General features: G+C 36.1%; 1 protein-coding gene across 2 annotated transcripts in view; it reads left to right on the top strand.

The window, feature by feature from the left end:
• The window catches only part of mbo (Nuclear pore complex protein Nup88), a 200,035-nt gene that overhangs the window by 67,878 nt on the left and 115,879 nt on the right, over nt 1–16,278 (top strand). The window lies entirely within an intron of this gene.

Raw genomic sequence — 16,278 nt, 5'->3', positions numbered from 1 at the left:
TCACCATTGACTAAATAAAACTCTGGCATCGATGAGTGTTTGGTTCTGAAATCGTTTCACGCAGCATCACTTGAGTCATTTCTCGACGTTATGATAAATTGCTTTAACTTATCACACGGCAGGTTATTTTCTTATCAGCGAAAACAAGTTAATTTTTTTTTTAACTTGCAAGCTGAGTGATGTGCTCTATCTAGGCAAATTTCTCAATAAATTGGAAAATGAATTTTTTCTTAAAAATATATTCACTTGTTTTCTGCCAGGTACCATTAAAAGAAGTCGATTCTGCAGCAGGTATGTGTAATACCTATCGATTATCTGTTTTGGAGTTTAATGAAGTATTTCGGGGATGCAGCAAAAAATTAGAGTTGATTTTCTGACACAGTATCTAGGAAAGGTTTGAGTCGTTCAGAATTAATTGAAACATATATCAAGTAGTACTATGGGTATAGTGGATATCAAACTGCTGAAATAAACAGAACAGTGACTAAAATAGTACCTACAGATTATAGGAGAATATAACACACAAGTTGGGACCTCCACCTGACCTCACAGAACATTGGCCATAATAGTACCAGTAAAAAGACATACACTTTGTTAGAAATGAGGCTGAAATAGTATCTCTGTTGAAAGACGGAGAGAACTGATTGTTAGTAGTTGACCTCTACTCTAAACTGCCAAGGGAATACATTACAGTAGCTTAAAAAGGGGAGATGACTGCCTGATTGGGATGAATCCACTACAAAAGCTCAATGGGACAGTGACTGAGGTAATACTTATAGAAAGAGGAAGGTGCTGCCTCACAGGAAAGGACCTCCCACCCATTAGTTCAAAACTGAGCCGCGGGAAAGAGAAACACTGTTTGATAAGACTAGAATATTGATGAAAACAGTACAGTAGAAATAGAAATAACTCTACAACTCAGCTCAAAAGAAACCTCAAAATAGTATCTGTAAATAAAAAAGTACTGTTGATTGGAATAGGACCTCTGCCCTTCAGTTCAGGAACACTGACTGAAAAGTACCTGAAAGAAAGCAAGTATGTGATTGTACTCTGTCCAGGAAAGAATCTCAACCCTTGAGCTGAACAGAATTGAAAAAAAATATTGCAGTTACAGTTGACAGAGTATCGCTTGATAAAAATTGGACCTTTACTCTGCAGCTCAAAAGAACAGTGACTGAAATAAATAGTAACTGTGAAAAGATTGAGAAGTGCTGTCTGACAAAATAATGACAACACTTCAACTCCTAGGAACCATGGCCAAAATAGTATCCATAAAAAAACAGGGGGAGTGCTGCTTGATATTGATAAGACATCTGTCCTCAGCTCATCGAATCAGCCCAGTAAATTAGTACCTGTAGGAGAAGAAATAGTATTTGCTGAAGGAAGAAGAAACCCTGTTAGACTTAACAAACAGTGGCCAAGAAGTTGTATGTGCATAAATGAGGAGGAGTTACTACCTGACAGAATTAAGACCAGGTGAGAGGAACATTGACCAAAATAGCCTTAGCATAAAAGAGAGAGAGAGAGAGAGAGAGAGAGAGAGAGAGAGAGAGAGAGAGAGAGAGAGAGAAATTCCTGTTAAAAATAAGACCATTACCCTAGTGTTAAATAGGAGAGAGACCAAAATATTTCTCACAAAAAATGAGAGAATATTTCTTGATAGGAATAGGACTTCTACCCTTCAGGTCAGTGGAACAGTGCATGACATAGTAACTGGTGAAAAGCGAGGGTACTCAACTGTCTTATAGGAATAAATATACATATACATATGTATGTATGTATTATGACCTCGCCTCTCGAGATCGACAGGTTCTTTAAAATAAACAAGCAATTGGGCTGAAATGACTGACGAGAGGTGACAAACAAAGGAGAGAGGAGCAGAACAAATACAAAAAGTTACCTAAAATTAATTTATTTACAAAAATTTACAAGTGAGTCAGGTCCAGGAGAAAAAAAAACTTAAAATGACCAAATCAATAAACAAAACACATGACAGCAACATACAATTCACATAAATACAAAAATCATAAGACACAGGCAGCATAAAATCATAAATAACAATAGTAACAATAAATAAAATAAAAAAAAAACGAGCAGCATAAAAGGGAATAAATCCAAGAGCCGTAAAACCAGCAGTACCAGGACAACTAAACAGAGCTGATACAGCAACCATCACGTCCTCGAATACAGTTCCACAAGACTGGACTCCACGACGAAGTCGATACGACAACCAGCGTCAAAAGAATGCTCTCCGCTGCTCTGCTGCCGTGACCCACTGCTGTCCTGGACCTGACTGGCGAAGTCTGACACCATCCACCACATTGAAGGAAATGCTACCAAAAAAGAAAAATATATATATTTTTAATTTCCTGTAGCATTTCCTTCCATGTCTGGCGCCCACGCTTTTATTTTTGTACACGTGATTAATTGTAAGAAAATTCTGGTGTGTCTCAAAAAAATTAGTTTTTACTTTTATTGCTTTGTAATACAAATAAAAACAAAATTAAATAAAAATAAATAAAAATTTCCAAAACAACAAATAAAATAAATAAATAAACAAAAAATAAAAAACAGCAACAAATAAAAATAAATAAATAAAATAAATACATAAAAATAAATAAATAAATAAATATATAAATAAAAATAAATAAATAAATAAAAATAAATAAATTAATAAAAATTAATAAAAATAAATAAATAAATAAACAAAAATAAATAAATATATAAATAAATAAAAATAAATAAATAAATAAAAATATAAACATAAACAACAAATAAACAAAAATAAACAAGAATAAATAAAAATATGCAAATAAATAAAAATAAATAAATAAAAATAAATAAAATAAATAAATAAATAAAATAAATAAAAATAAATAACAAGAATAACAAAAAATAAGTAAATAAATAAAACAAATAAAAATAAAAATAAATAACAACAAAAACAACAAAAGCAACAAATACACCAAATAACAAATAAACAAATAAAGTCAAATAATTTTGAGGGTTTATAAAAGCAAAGACCACAATGACAGGATTGATATTATTGTTTGAGCTGGTTGTTGTGTTGTATGTTAAAATTTTTTCTGTTGCCTAAACCAAGTTCTTATTAGCTTCTCAAGATTTAATTGTAGTTCAAATGTCAAAACAGAACAATCATCTTATACAGTAATATTAAAATATAAAATCTGTGCATCTTGTCTGCTACAAAAGGTGTGTATGTTACAATATTTTAGCCCCGATGAATCATCTGTTGTCTTGTGACTTCTCTGCTAAAAAGCACACTAACTGGTTTGGTATTGGTGTTAATTGATCAAGGCAAGTTTGTCTCAGAATTATGTTGGTCTTGGTTGCCTCCAATTGATTAGGAAGGCAATTTACCTGTTTTGCAATATACTAACAGATTTTTATTCCATATTTGAGGCAGTGCTGAGGCTCATTGGTATCATTGACCTTTGTGCTGCTGGAAGGACGCCCAAATGAGTTGACATATTCACAGTGCAACTGTTGGAAAAATTGACTAGCTAAAATCATTGTTTTTGTCAGCGAGGATACAAAAAAAACTCCTTTTATATAGAAATATTCAAGGTGTAAACTCAGTTTTTATATAAGTAACTTACCTAGTAATTACATAGCTATTAGTTTCTTTTAAGGGGAGTGCACGCTTACATAGAAATAATGCCCCAATTTTTATGAAATTTTTATATGTTATACATATATATAAGGTGATGTTCCAGAAAAAATTTGAGTGATCGGATGATTATTTTGGATTTTATTAAAAAAATTAAAAAAATAACAAAATTAAAAATGATTCACCTCCTTCATTTTTAGAGCTATTACAATGCGGCTTCATACACAGAAAGTATATCATAGTATGAAAAAAATAATGGGAAGAGTTTTTCCTACTTTTCCGGTTTTTTTTTTTGGGGCGAGGGGGGATTTTCCCTCCCAAATTTGTATAATTTGATTATCACGGGTTCCTCGTCAACCTAAGAAAAAACCTAGCCCCTAACAAATATTCGTCTTTCTTTCCTCATTCCAATGGTATATTTAACTTTAAAATTGGCCTAAAAATAAAAAAGTAGTTCGTGTTTGAAGTGCAAAAAAGTAAAAACTGAGAAAAATGACCGTAAAGGTCAACAAGTGTTTTTTTTGGCACTTGTGGGAAAAACTTATCTTAGAGCATAATTTTGGTTGATTTCTGGCTCCAAGTCCCCCCCCCCCTTTATAAAAAGGGGTATTATTCGCTCGAGGCGAGGGTATCATCAAGTACCACCTAATTCATTGTTGCCTGGTTTGAAACTAAGAAACTAAAAGTTTAGTAGCTACCAGGCTGATATTCTTGACTCATTTTCAGTCGTTATTTTCACTTGTTTGGTCTTTTTGGTCCTTGGAGTTTGATTTTCAAGCCTTTTTGTCTCTCGAATGAAGAACTTCTTCTATACTTTCATTTGTGCCAAACAGATGTGTTAGTAAGTTGAATTTCTCATAGCCAAAGTTGTGTTGAATTTCCTCAATATTTATCTCACTCAATTGATGGTACTGAGATTTTCCATTGCTAATTTGCTTTGCTGGGGCACTAACTGTAAACCTACAAGATTGGCACTTCATTAAAATATCAGTATCCCATCTATTGGAAGAGACTTCGACCTAACTTTACCCCTGCAATTTCCTACCTTGCACCTAATACCCAACGCTATTTTATCTAACTGAGATTTGATATAATGAACTTGTCATCGTATACTCCCTTTTCATCATCCTTTATTCATTTCATCAACTGTGAGCGTATTTTTGAAGGTGAAAGTATATAGACTGTATTTAGAGTTACTGGATGTAAAAAAAAAACGGCAAAAAACACCGCAAATAGCGAAAAAATTGCTCAGAGTAAAAAGTTGCCCGCCACCCGCTTTCAACGTTTGGAGGCATCCCTGTCTCCTACCACGCATTCACCAAGGAACAAGCCATTGTTGTTGCCAGACATAGGAGATAAGGTGATATAAAAATCAAAATAATTAATAAATAGGCGAATAAAGGAAAAAATGACAATAGTCATTAGGAGCCAAATGTCAGCCCTACCTCACCCATCAATTTTAATATTTCAAAAGTGCGCTCCCCTTAACCTTAACCAGCAGCTCAAAATTTTGAAACTGCAGGTCCGCTAGTTTGTTATTGTTATGGCGACATGCCCCGCCCACTTTTGGGTGTAAGAGAAGGTACAACACAGCAAAGAACTTCAATTTGTTTCTACCGCCTGTGATTGAAGGACTGTAGTTGGCAGCAGCTCGAATTTTGGAATTTATACTTTGCTGGTTGTTTGACTTATCTTCAATTGATGAACTCTCGAACCTGGGCTGGATAACATATATGACTTCATTCACTTATGGAAAATGTAAAACCACAGAATTTTTGCTTAAATTTATATTTTTATTTAATTTCGTGGCCTCTCGGCATAATTAACATAGCGTTAGGCGAATTCTGATCATTGATTGACAACTCTTTGCCCGTTTTTTGAACCAATTCTCTTCTGCTTCTTCTGACGACGATCGTAAATTGGCACCGAGGTGCCTTGTGGCACGGAGACATTCTTCGTTATATAAAGTAGCTACTGCATCACGAGTTGCGCACCCAGCACCTTCGTCTCTACAATCAGTGCCTGAGCGGCCAGCAATTGGCATCAAAACGCCCAAGCTCCCGTTTGCGATTGAGCACCCACTGGCACCTGTTCCCCAACAGGTTTCGTCACTGTCTCCCGTCTCTACAATGCCCATTGGCGCCCGCCCCTCCACCTCTTCTTAGTAGTGTCATTTCGGACATTGTTCCTCCTGCAATTGACCCGATTCAGAGGAAACTGGATAATATTCTTAGTTTGCTTCAGAAGACTCCCCCTACAGCTCAGACAACAGCGGATTTATCGCTTTCTCCTGTCTCTTCTGAGGAAGAGGCTGTTCCCGATCAAGATGCGCCTTCAGCGGCATACTCTGTGCTGTTGAGGTTCCTGCTAGCAACCTATCCAAGCTGCTTCTTGCCAGCTATTCCCTCCATTCCTGCTTCGACTTTCTTTATGGAAGCCCCCTCAGTTGGTTCTTCGAAGTTATTGAAGTTAGTTCTTTCCTCTTCAGCAAGGAAGGCACTGGAGGAAGTAGAAGATTGGTTTGTCTGAGAAGAGGGAACAAGGCAAAGCAGTTTTTGTTTCCCCCCTTCCAAAGTGTCCAGGTCGAGTTACAGGTTTTATGCGACTGGAGAAGCTCCTTCCCTGGGAGTCTCTGCCTCCTCTCAAGGAGACTTCTTCGGCCTAATCCACCAGCCAATCAGTGCCTCTGTCAGTCAGCCAGACTCTCCCAGTTGAGTCATTTCACTTCTAGCCAATAGGAGCTCTCTCTGGTTTTGACAATCAGTCAAAAATTACCTAAAATTTCTGTAACTTTTCTTGTGGGTATAAATATGACATAACTGTACCCCTGGCTTCATTCTCCTGTTGGTCAGTGGTAGAGAGTACTGCTGAAATGTCAAGGAATAAATGAACTTTGGACAGCTGTTATATAATTTACCTGCTGCTACAAAGAATCCTGATGGTTTCTTCGTTTTGTTTTTTAAAAGGTTTCTAGTGTGTTGTCTATAGATTTTTAAAGACTGAGCTTTGTAAACTGCAATGGCATGCAGACTGGCCATTCTTGGTAATATTGATAGCTGGCCGAGGGGTGGAGTGTTATCCTAATAACCTATTAAAAACAATCCTGATGGTTTCTTCTGTTTTGTTTTTAAAAAAAGTTTCTAGTGATTCCACATTTACAGACTTCAGTTGTCTATAGAGCTTTTTTTATGTCAGTTGGATGTAGTATCTTTGATCAATTGGTGGATGAGCACAAGCTTTGTAATACATCTTTATTATTCCAAACAAGTGGCATATCTGCAGACTGCAGTAAAATTGTATAACTATAGGCCAATTTCTGTTCTAAGAAACCCTGTGCTCTCCAAAATCATTGCTGAAAAACTTATTTTTAAGCCACTATATAAGTATGTGGAATCTAAAGGATTGTTAGCTGATAGTCAGTATGCTCTTTTAGACTTGACATGCCATTTGCAAGAGAACCTTGGTAAGGGTTTTGAGTGCTGCTCTTGATTTACTAAATCATAAGGCACTTATTTATAAAGTTCAGAATCTAGGAGTGGGTAGATGTTTTAGGATTACTTCAAGATTTCCTTACAGGTAGGCAGCAGCGAGTTGCTGTTGATGGGATCTTTAGTGAACCAAGACTTATTGTGTATGGAGTTCCATAGTGTAGTGTTCCTGGTCCACTGTTATTTTTAATGTTTACAGATAATATGGTTATTGTCCTGGAAAACAAGATTGTTCAGTATGCCAATAATGCAACACTTGTGGGTGTAGTAAAGTCTCCACTTATGAGAAAAGAAGTTACTCTCAGCCTCAAGTGGTACTTGGACTGAATCAGTGAATGGTGTAGTCAGTATGGTATGAGGCTGAACTCCATTAAAATGAAAACAGTATTGATTAGCAGATTTTCCACCCCATCCTCCCCTTCAGGTGGATGGGACTTTGCTGAATGATTATGAAGCTTTAACTATTCTAGGTGTAAATTTTGACTCACATCTTATTTTTGAGAAACATCTAATGAAAGTTTCAGCGAAAACCACATAAAATTTAGGCATTGTTCATAAGGCCTCATATATATATAACAGTGATACAATCAGTGCAACCTGTTTTAGGTCATTTGTCCTTCCTTCACTAGAATACTGTTCTCCAATGTGGATGTCTTCATCTAACAGAGATTTATCTTTTTTAGAAGCTTTAACTATTCTAGGTGGAACTTTTGACTCACCTCTTACTTTTGAGAAACATCTAATGAAAGTTTCAGTAAGTGCCACATGAAAGTTAGGTATTGTTCGTAAGGCCTCATATTTTTATAACAGTGATGAAATTGGTGCAACCTGTTTTAAGTCATTTGTCATTCCTTCACTAGAATACTGTTCTCTGATGTGATGTCTGCTTCTGTCAGAGAATTATCCCTTTTAGATAGAGTGGTTTGTGGTGGTAGATTTCTGTTTCCTAATAGTAGCAGTTGTGACTTGGACCATCGATGGATGGTCTCTTGTTTGTCAGGTTTTCATAAGTTGTATTTAACAGATCTTTCACATTTACAATTGATCCCTGATTCCCTTTTCCTTCCAAGAGGAACCAGATTTGCTGGACAGCAGCACTAATATGCAGTAAATGTGCCTCACTTTCCAACTTCTCAGTTCCATAGGTCCTTTATTTCTCACACTGTTGGACTGTGCAACAGTTTCCCAAAGGATGTGAAATTGGAACTTCAGAAGTTCAATTGAAGGTGCAATGCATTACTACCCTAATACTATTCTCCTCGGATTTAATACAATTTATCTGTTTATCAATTTATTAATTTTTTTTTAATAAGTAAAATCTCCTCTTTTGGTATTTCCCTTTACAGGCAGTCCCCTGGTTTATGGCAGGGGTTCTGTTCCTGATGGTACCCCATAACCCAAAAATGCAGTAAACTGGAACATCATAATAATAATGGGAATAAATGGGGCTTATGAACACCATATTCTTTGAAAGCTTGAATTTCAAGTTAATGGCCCCGCTGTGCTTGTTCCATATGAATAAGTTTCATCTTTTGAAGAATAATACTAATAATATTGTTATTGTTATTATTATTATTATTATTATTATTATTATTATTATTATTATTATTATTAGTTAATGGTAGTGAGACAGTGTACAGGTTTGTGCTCTTGGTTCTGAGACTCCAATACCAAGTAGTGTGTCTGTATGTATTCATAAAAAATTTCATTATCACTGGAAAAGAATATGGTATACATTATGCAGAGTATTATGAGTATATTCTAAGTGTTACGTTTCAGCTTTATTTAGAAAATGTTATGTGATTATGTAAAGCACAGTGTAGCATTTTTATTTGGGCTGTGAATATATTTCCATCTTGCCATCATCTTCTCGTGTGTGACTGTGTGCCGTTAATAGTAGAAAATATGTTTAATCAAGGAAATAAGTGAATCGGGACCATTATTTCATAACAAAGTACTGGGGTGATGTTTTAAAGCTACTCAATTGTAATATGCTATCTGCATTTAAGATATGCTGTTGTATGTTATAGCTCCATTAAAAATGGGAGGAGGCTATTGCTTTCTCTTTGAATCATAAGAAGGCTCATTTTATCATGAACAGAAAATGAACTAGAGCTCTGATACCTTGTATTAAACTTAAATTGTCTAATGTGGTTGTATTGTGTGATAACTGATTTCAGTACAGTATATGGTATAAATTTAATAAACATTTCAGTACAGTTATATTTTATAAATTTCATAAACATCACTCTTATTCATGAAATAATTGTGTTAGTTTACTAATTTCACTCCTGTTCACCCAATTCACCATTATGGACTGAGCTCATAGGCTAGTGTGCTCTTCCTATAGACATGCCAGTGTAAGATATGTGAAATTCATTATTGAGTAAGCTTAAATATTAATGCTTGTCCATAAAATTCCTGTTTTCTTAAATGAACCTCACCTCTCTTTTTATAGCTCTTCTGTGGCAGTGGTCTGACATTGTAACAAAAAACCAGAGCACTGGTTTTCAGTGAATGTCCATTTTCTATCCATCTACTTCCCCCACCTCCCTTCTGTCTCTGTTTTTTTAAGAGGTAGACAGATTGTTAATGTTTTTGGTTTTCTATTGGTTTGTTTTGGATTTTCTTTTATTTTATTTTGAATATTCGATAAGTAAGAATCTGTAAGGTAAGAATCATTGTAGTAGGCATTATTCCAGTTTTATTTTTGGCCCTCACGAGATGTATGCATTACTCAGGGAAAGATTATGATTGGAATAACCGATGGTAATTTCAGTTTACGAAATATAGAAATTGATCATGAGCGAAGAGAGCTAAAGAGGAAAGGTTTGGTAATACAGTAAAGTTTGTTTATAGTGAATTCCAGAGGACTGTCATCTGCAGTTTGTTATAGGCATCATTTGTTATAAAAAGAGATACTTGAAATGATAGGATTAACTCTCGTGTTTTGATACAGAATGAAATCCAGACGTTAAAGTATTGATTCTCCTAAGTGTATCAAGATTTCTAATATGTTTCAATAAAAGTTTAAAACAAAATTTAAATTGTTTGTAGTTTTTTCTTTATTAATTTATAGCATTTTTATTACACATTACATAAAAAAACAAGCACTAAACAGTTAAAAAAATGGTTTTCACTGTAAAAAGTCAGTTTTGGACTTCTGTTCTAAATAGGAAGTTATGCATGTTTACTAGCCATACTGACTACCAAATGATGAGACAAACTGGCTGCCCCTTTCATATCTTTCGTTCAGCTTGTACTGCAAAAATCATGGCCTTTTTGGGGCAAAAATTGTTCATGGCCGATAAAGTAATAACAGTTCACTTGGATAACAGTTGTTTGATGTTTGTTTAACAATAAAATTAACACTTTATTACAACAGGTATTTTTTTTACTAATAAAACTGTCACAGGGACATACAGAATAGTTTGTTATATACCCGATTTCATAATAATTCATTACATACCTACAATTTTAAGTTCATTTATTTGAATTGGGCTGAGGAACTCACTTTCATTCGTTATAAGCCTGAATTTGTTACAAGCCTGTACATTATAAACTAACTTTACTGTACTTGTGTTTAAGGGGTGCATGTTTGGCCTGCTTCCCGTTATTAAGTGGTTAGGTCCTCTGCAGCTTCTCTTTTATCTCTTACTCCAGATAAGTTTCCCATCGATTCAGGGCTTTAGATTTGATATTACTGTATTATTATTATTATTATTATTATTATTTTTTTTTGGTCTATCACAGTCATCCTATTCGACTGGGTGGTTTTTATATTGTGGGGTTCTGGGTTGCACCTTGCCTCCTTAGGAATCCATCACTTTTCTCACTATGTCTGCTGTTTCTAGTAGCACACTCTTTTGCATGAGTCCTGGAGCTGCTTTGGCATCTAGTTTTTCCAGATTCCTTTTCACGGATCTTGGGATCGTGCCTAGTGCTGCTATGATTATGGGTACAGTTTCCACTGGCATATCCCATATCCTTCCTATTTCGATTTTCAGGTGTTGATACTTATCAATTTTTTCTCATTCTTTTTCATCTACTCTGGTGTCCCATGGTATTGTGACATCAATGATTGATACTTTCTTCTTGATTTTGTCAATCAACGTCGCGTATGGTCTATTGGCACATATCACCCAGTGTTCTGATACCATAGTCCCAGAGGATCTTTGCCTGATCGTTTGCTATCACTCCCTCAGGTTGGTGTTTGTACCACTTATTACTACAAGCTAGCTGGTGTTTCTTGCACAGGCTCTAGTGGAGGGCTTTTGCTACTGAATCATGCCTCTTTTTGTACTGGTTCTGCGCAAGTGCTGGACATTTGCTAGCTATGTAGTTTATGGTCTCGTCTTTCATATTGCACTTCCTGCATATGGGTGAGATGTTATTTCCATCTCTTGTTCTTTGAACATATCTGGTTCTTAGGGCCTGATCTTGTGCCACAGTTAGTATTCCTTCTGTTTCCTTCTTGAGTTCTCCCCTCTGTAGCCATTGCCATGTTTCATTGCTGGCCAGTTCTTTGGTCTGTTTTATGTACTGTCTGTGCATTGGTTTGTTGTGCCATTCCTCTGTTCTGTTTTTCATTCTCCTGTGTCTGTATATTTCTGGGTCTTCGTCTACTTTTATCAGTCCTTATTCCCATGTACTCCTTAGCCACTCGCCTTCACTGGTTTTCAGATATTGCCCAGTGCTCTGCTCTTGATGTTGACACAGTCCTCTATGCTCAGTAGCCCTCTCCCTCCTCCCTTTTGTGTTATGTATAGTCTGTCTGTATTTGCTCTTGGGTGTAGTGTTCTGTGTATTGTCATGTGTTTTCTAGTTTTCTGGTCTATGCTTGCAGAGTTCAGCCTTTGTCCACCCCACTGCTCCTGCGCTGTATCTGATTACTGGTACTGCCTGTGTGTTTATTCCCAGGTATTTGTATCATGTCTCATCTATGTGTTTGATGCTATTCCTGTCTGGTAGCTGTATCCCTTCAGTCCTTGTTACTTTGCCTTTTTGTATGTTGACCAAAGTGCATTTTTCTATTCCAAACGCCATCATGATGTGCCCAGATATAATCCTTACAGTCTGGATTAGGGTATCTATTTCCCTTATGCCCTTACAGACAGCTTGATGTCATCCATGAACATCAGGTGGTTAATTCTGTTGCCTCCTTTCTTGAGTTGGTACCCAGCATCCATCTTCTGTAGTTCTTTTGTCATGGGAATCATGGCTACTACGAAGAGTATTGGGGACAGTGAGTTGCCTTGAAAGATCCCTCTCCTCATAGTGATCAGTGTATTGGTTTGGAAATCAGCAGAGGGTGATTACAAGGTAAGCTTATTTCGCTGTATTTAACTGAATTCAGAGCGATTTTCTTTCTTCTAGTTAGCGTAAATGAATCTCTAGGTACTCTATTTATATGGGACAGGGTTATTTTTCATTATACGAGGTGTTTTTAAGTAGAAATATGACCAAGTCTTGTTGTGAACTGAATTTAATTATTTTTTTTAGTAGGTGGCATTGGGGGCATGTTTTTTATGTAAAAAAGTCAACAGATTGCATTTTCTTTTTTCACTTGGTTTCATCATAATGCAAGCTTTACGAATTTATCTTTTATCGAGGTGAAAACAACAGTAAAATGTGTTCCTTCATGCCCAGTAGTTTTGATTAAAATACTTTTCTCTCCAATTTTATTTACGGTCGAGCATATTGAAGTTTCATCCATGTTGCCAATGCATCTTAATTTATAGTCATTAACAGCCTGAACATTGTTTTCTCAGCTTCAGCTACAACTTGCAGCTTAAATTTAGCAGTATGTATTTCCTTGCTGATCTTTTCTCCGTAAGGGTATAATGTAAAAATATATCAGTCCTATTCTACCTAATGTTATTTGTAAGATAACTATGGTAATTTTTTACTCTTGTACGATGGTTGAAATGCAAGCAAAGCAGCTGTTATCCATTTCGGTTGTTCATGGCAAAACAGCCGTTTCTTGTTCGGTGTTTATGGTTGTACGCGTTTACACGACAAGTACAATATAACGTTAGTAACGATACTTTTATCTTTCTCTTCTGCGTTAACTAGAAGATGGGATAGTCTATTGTAATTTGGTCTGTCAAAAAAGGAACTCGCACAATACATGAGATACATGATAAAATCGTTTTTTAAGGTTGAAAATTTGTGGGTCACACAATACGCGAGGTTGTGTGTTACACGAGTATATACTGTCTGTACACTTATTAACTCTACTTGTGAATTCCCAATGTTTCCCCTATCTGAAAAAGGAAAACGGGACAGTTTCAGTACTGTATGAGAGAAAATGGCTCTGCCTGAATACGTATAGGGGTAACCAGATTAGTTTTCACATGTAGCTGTAAGTCACATATTTTTAAGGGTAATGTTGTAAGACGACTCTGAAATTATATTAAAGGGTTTTAGGATGATAGTTTAAAGTATATTTGTGTTTGAACTATTAAAATAGGCAGTGAACAATTAAAGTAGGCAGTTATAAGCATTTTTAGAGTAGGCCTTTGGTGTTTGAACTAATAAAATAGCCAGTTACAAGCATTTTTAGATGGGGATGCCAGCTTAACGCAGATTTTCGCTTAATGTGGGTGGTTGTGGTATCTAACCCCTGTGATTACGGGGGACATACAGTGAACCCCCGTATTCATGGGGGATGCGTCCCACACGCCCCCGCAAATAGCTAAAATCCGCGAGTACTTAAAACCCCTCTAAAAACACTTAGAAAACCCATTTTGATAGTTTAAACACAGAAAAACCCTGTAAAAATGCATATACCTGAGTATTTTAATAGTTTTATCACAAAAAGTGCATTCATTCATGAAAATTATATGAAAATACAGTAATTAGTGAATATTTCGCAGTGAAAAATACCGCGAATGGGCGAATTTTCCGCGAATAATGGCTAGATATGTTCCACAGAGAAACTCGTGAATGCATGAGTCCGCGAATCATGAGAACGTGAATACGGGGGGTTTACTGTACTGTATATAGATGTCTTGAGATATTAACCCTTAAATACCGAGCCTCTATTTACAAAAACGTCTCCCGTATGCCGACGGCGTTCAGGAGCTAGCGCCGAAGTGGAAAAAAAGTTTTTTTCAAAAAATCACAACTTGCTTAGTTTTTAAGATTAAGAGTTCATTTTTGGCTCCTTTTTTTCTCATTGCCTGAAGTTTAGTATGCAACCATCAGAAATGAAAGTAAATATCATTATCATATATAAATATTGGAATATATGACAGCGAAAAAAAAAACTCATATATAATTGTATACAAATCGCGCTGTAAGCAAAACGGTTAAAGGTAATGAGTTACTTTTTTTTAGTTGTATTGTACACTAAATTGCGATGATTTTGGTATATAACAGATTGTAAAACGATTAAAGCAACACAGAGAAAATATTATCACAAAATGATGCATGAATTCGTAACTCGCGGACGTAAAAAAAAGTTTTTCTTTTTTTCAAAAATTCACCATAAATCAAAATATTGTGCTAGAGACTTTCCAATTGTTTCAAAATGAAGGAAATTGATTAAATATTACTAGACTGTAAGTTTTTTAGCTTACGATTGCATTTTTTTACCATTTCGATCGAGTTAAAGTTGACCGAAGGTTGATTTTTTTCTATTTATCGTGATTTATGTGAAAATATTTCAAAAATGGTAAAAGCTAAAAGCATGATTTATTTTTTGTTGCATTCTACGTCCTGTTGCCTCACAAATACGCAAACACTCGCCAAAGTTCTGCAAAACACGGATGCGTCAAGATATCGCTCTCCGACGATGCGCCGCTGATGCTTTCTGGTGCGAGAAGGAAGACATTCGCGCATGCGCGTCTAGGTGACGCTTATAAACAAAACAACAGCGTGATCCATGAACTCCCAGCATCCCTCAAGGCGCGTGATTTAAAACCTTTCGCAAACTAGGCCTGTAATTATTTTTCCGCGAATATTTAAAAAAACCATTTTTAGTCGACGTACCATACGTCCACTTGGCACCCAACAGACAATTTTAGTCGACGTATGGTACGTCCAGTAGGCGTTTAAGGGTTAAGGTGGAGTTTTCCAAGTCTCTGATAAGTACTTTACCTTGGAATCTGTATGCAGTTCTTCAGTTCAATATGGTGTTGACCTTTGAACCTTTTGGAACAAGCTCCTTGTTAAGAGGTTTCTCTGGGAACTCTTCACATTAGCTTTGCTACCGCTAAAGAGTGAGAGAGCAACAAACTTTGCCAGTTAAGGTAGGCTTTGCTAAAGACATGCCAATTATTTTTCCTATTTAACGCTAGGTATGGTTTTGTGCTAGGCCCTGACCTAAAACAGTATCTTTACCTAGCTTGGAATATTTGAATTACACTGAAAGTATTAAAGCTGATGTAAATGCTCTGTGTATAGTGTTTGGAAGCCAAAGCTTCCGATGAGTAGGAAAGTAACGTCCTTTTCATTAGGTCATTGGTTAAGGACTTTTATGCTAATTTCTACCCTTAATGAAAGTCACACCACCTGACATCGGAGCAGTGGCTACAGCTTTTAAATTTGGAGAGAATTTATCCTTAGATAAGTCATCGAAATCACTCGGTGGCACGGGAATAATGTATTTGCTATGATTTATCTTCATGGTGAGGAGATTAAATGCGGATGTTGCAGAGCGTTAAACTCCTCTGGTTTGTGCAGGGGGATATTATATCGTGAATCGATTGGTAGCCTTTTCGGCCTACTGCTTTTTAAACCCAGTTGTGGTTATTTGGAAGTTTGGAGGTACTCAGTGTTTAGTATTGAAAGTGTACCTTTTGGTACGGAGGTACCTGTTAGTTATCCATTGTTGGCTCTGCAGGGTTTTCGCACAGCAATCCTACCCTTCCTTCTGCTGAAGGGGCATCCTCCAAAGAAACCTCAGGTATCTTCATGGTGAGGCTCTCATACCTGAGTGCCAATCCTCCCAAGGTAGCAGTAATAGCCAATGGATTGAATTCAGTGGGTAAACAAATAGTTGTTTTGTACTTGATGTTTTGCTACTGAGTAGCTTTTAAAGGGTTGGCTGATTTCCATTTTGCCCACCTCCTTTTTCAAATGTGGGAATCAGCTATATAATGGAGAGGTAATGTTCATTTAAAAAATATGAATATTTAATTTAAGAATATTTTT

Source organism: Macrobrachium rosenbergii, chromosome 9 (assembly GCF_040412425.1).
Source record: "Macrobrachium rosenbergii isolate ZJJX-2024 chromosome 9, ASM4041242v1, whole genome shotgun sequence".
Lineage (NCBI taxonomy): Eukaryota > Metazoa > Arthropoda > Malacostraca > Decapoda > Palaemonidae > Macrobrachium > Macrobrachium rosenbergii.
This window is presented reverse-complemented; position numbering and strand designations above follow the sequence as displayed.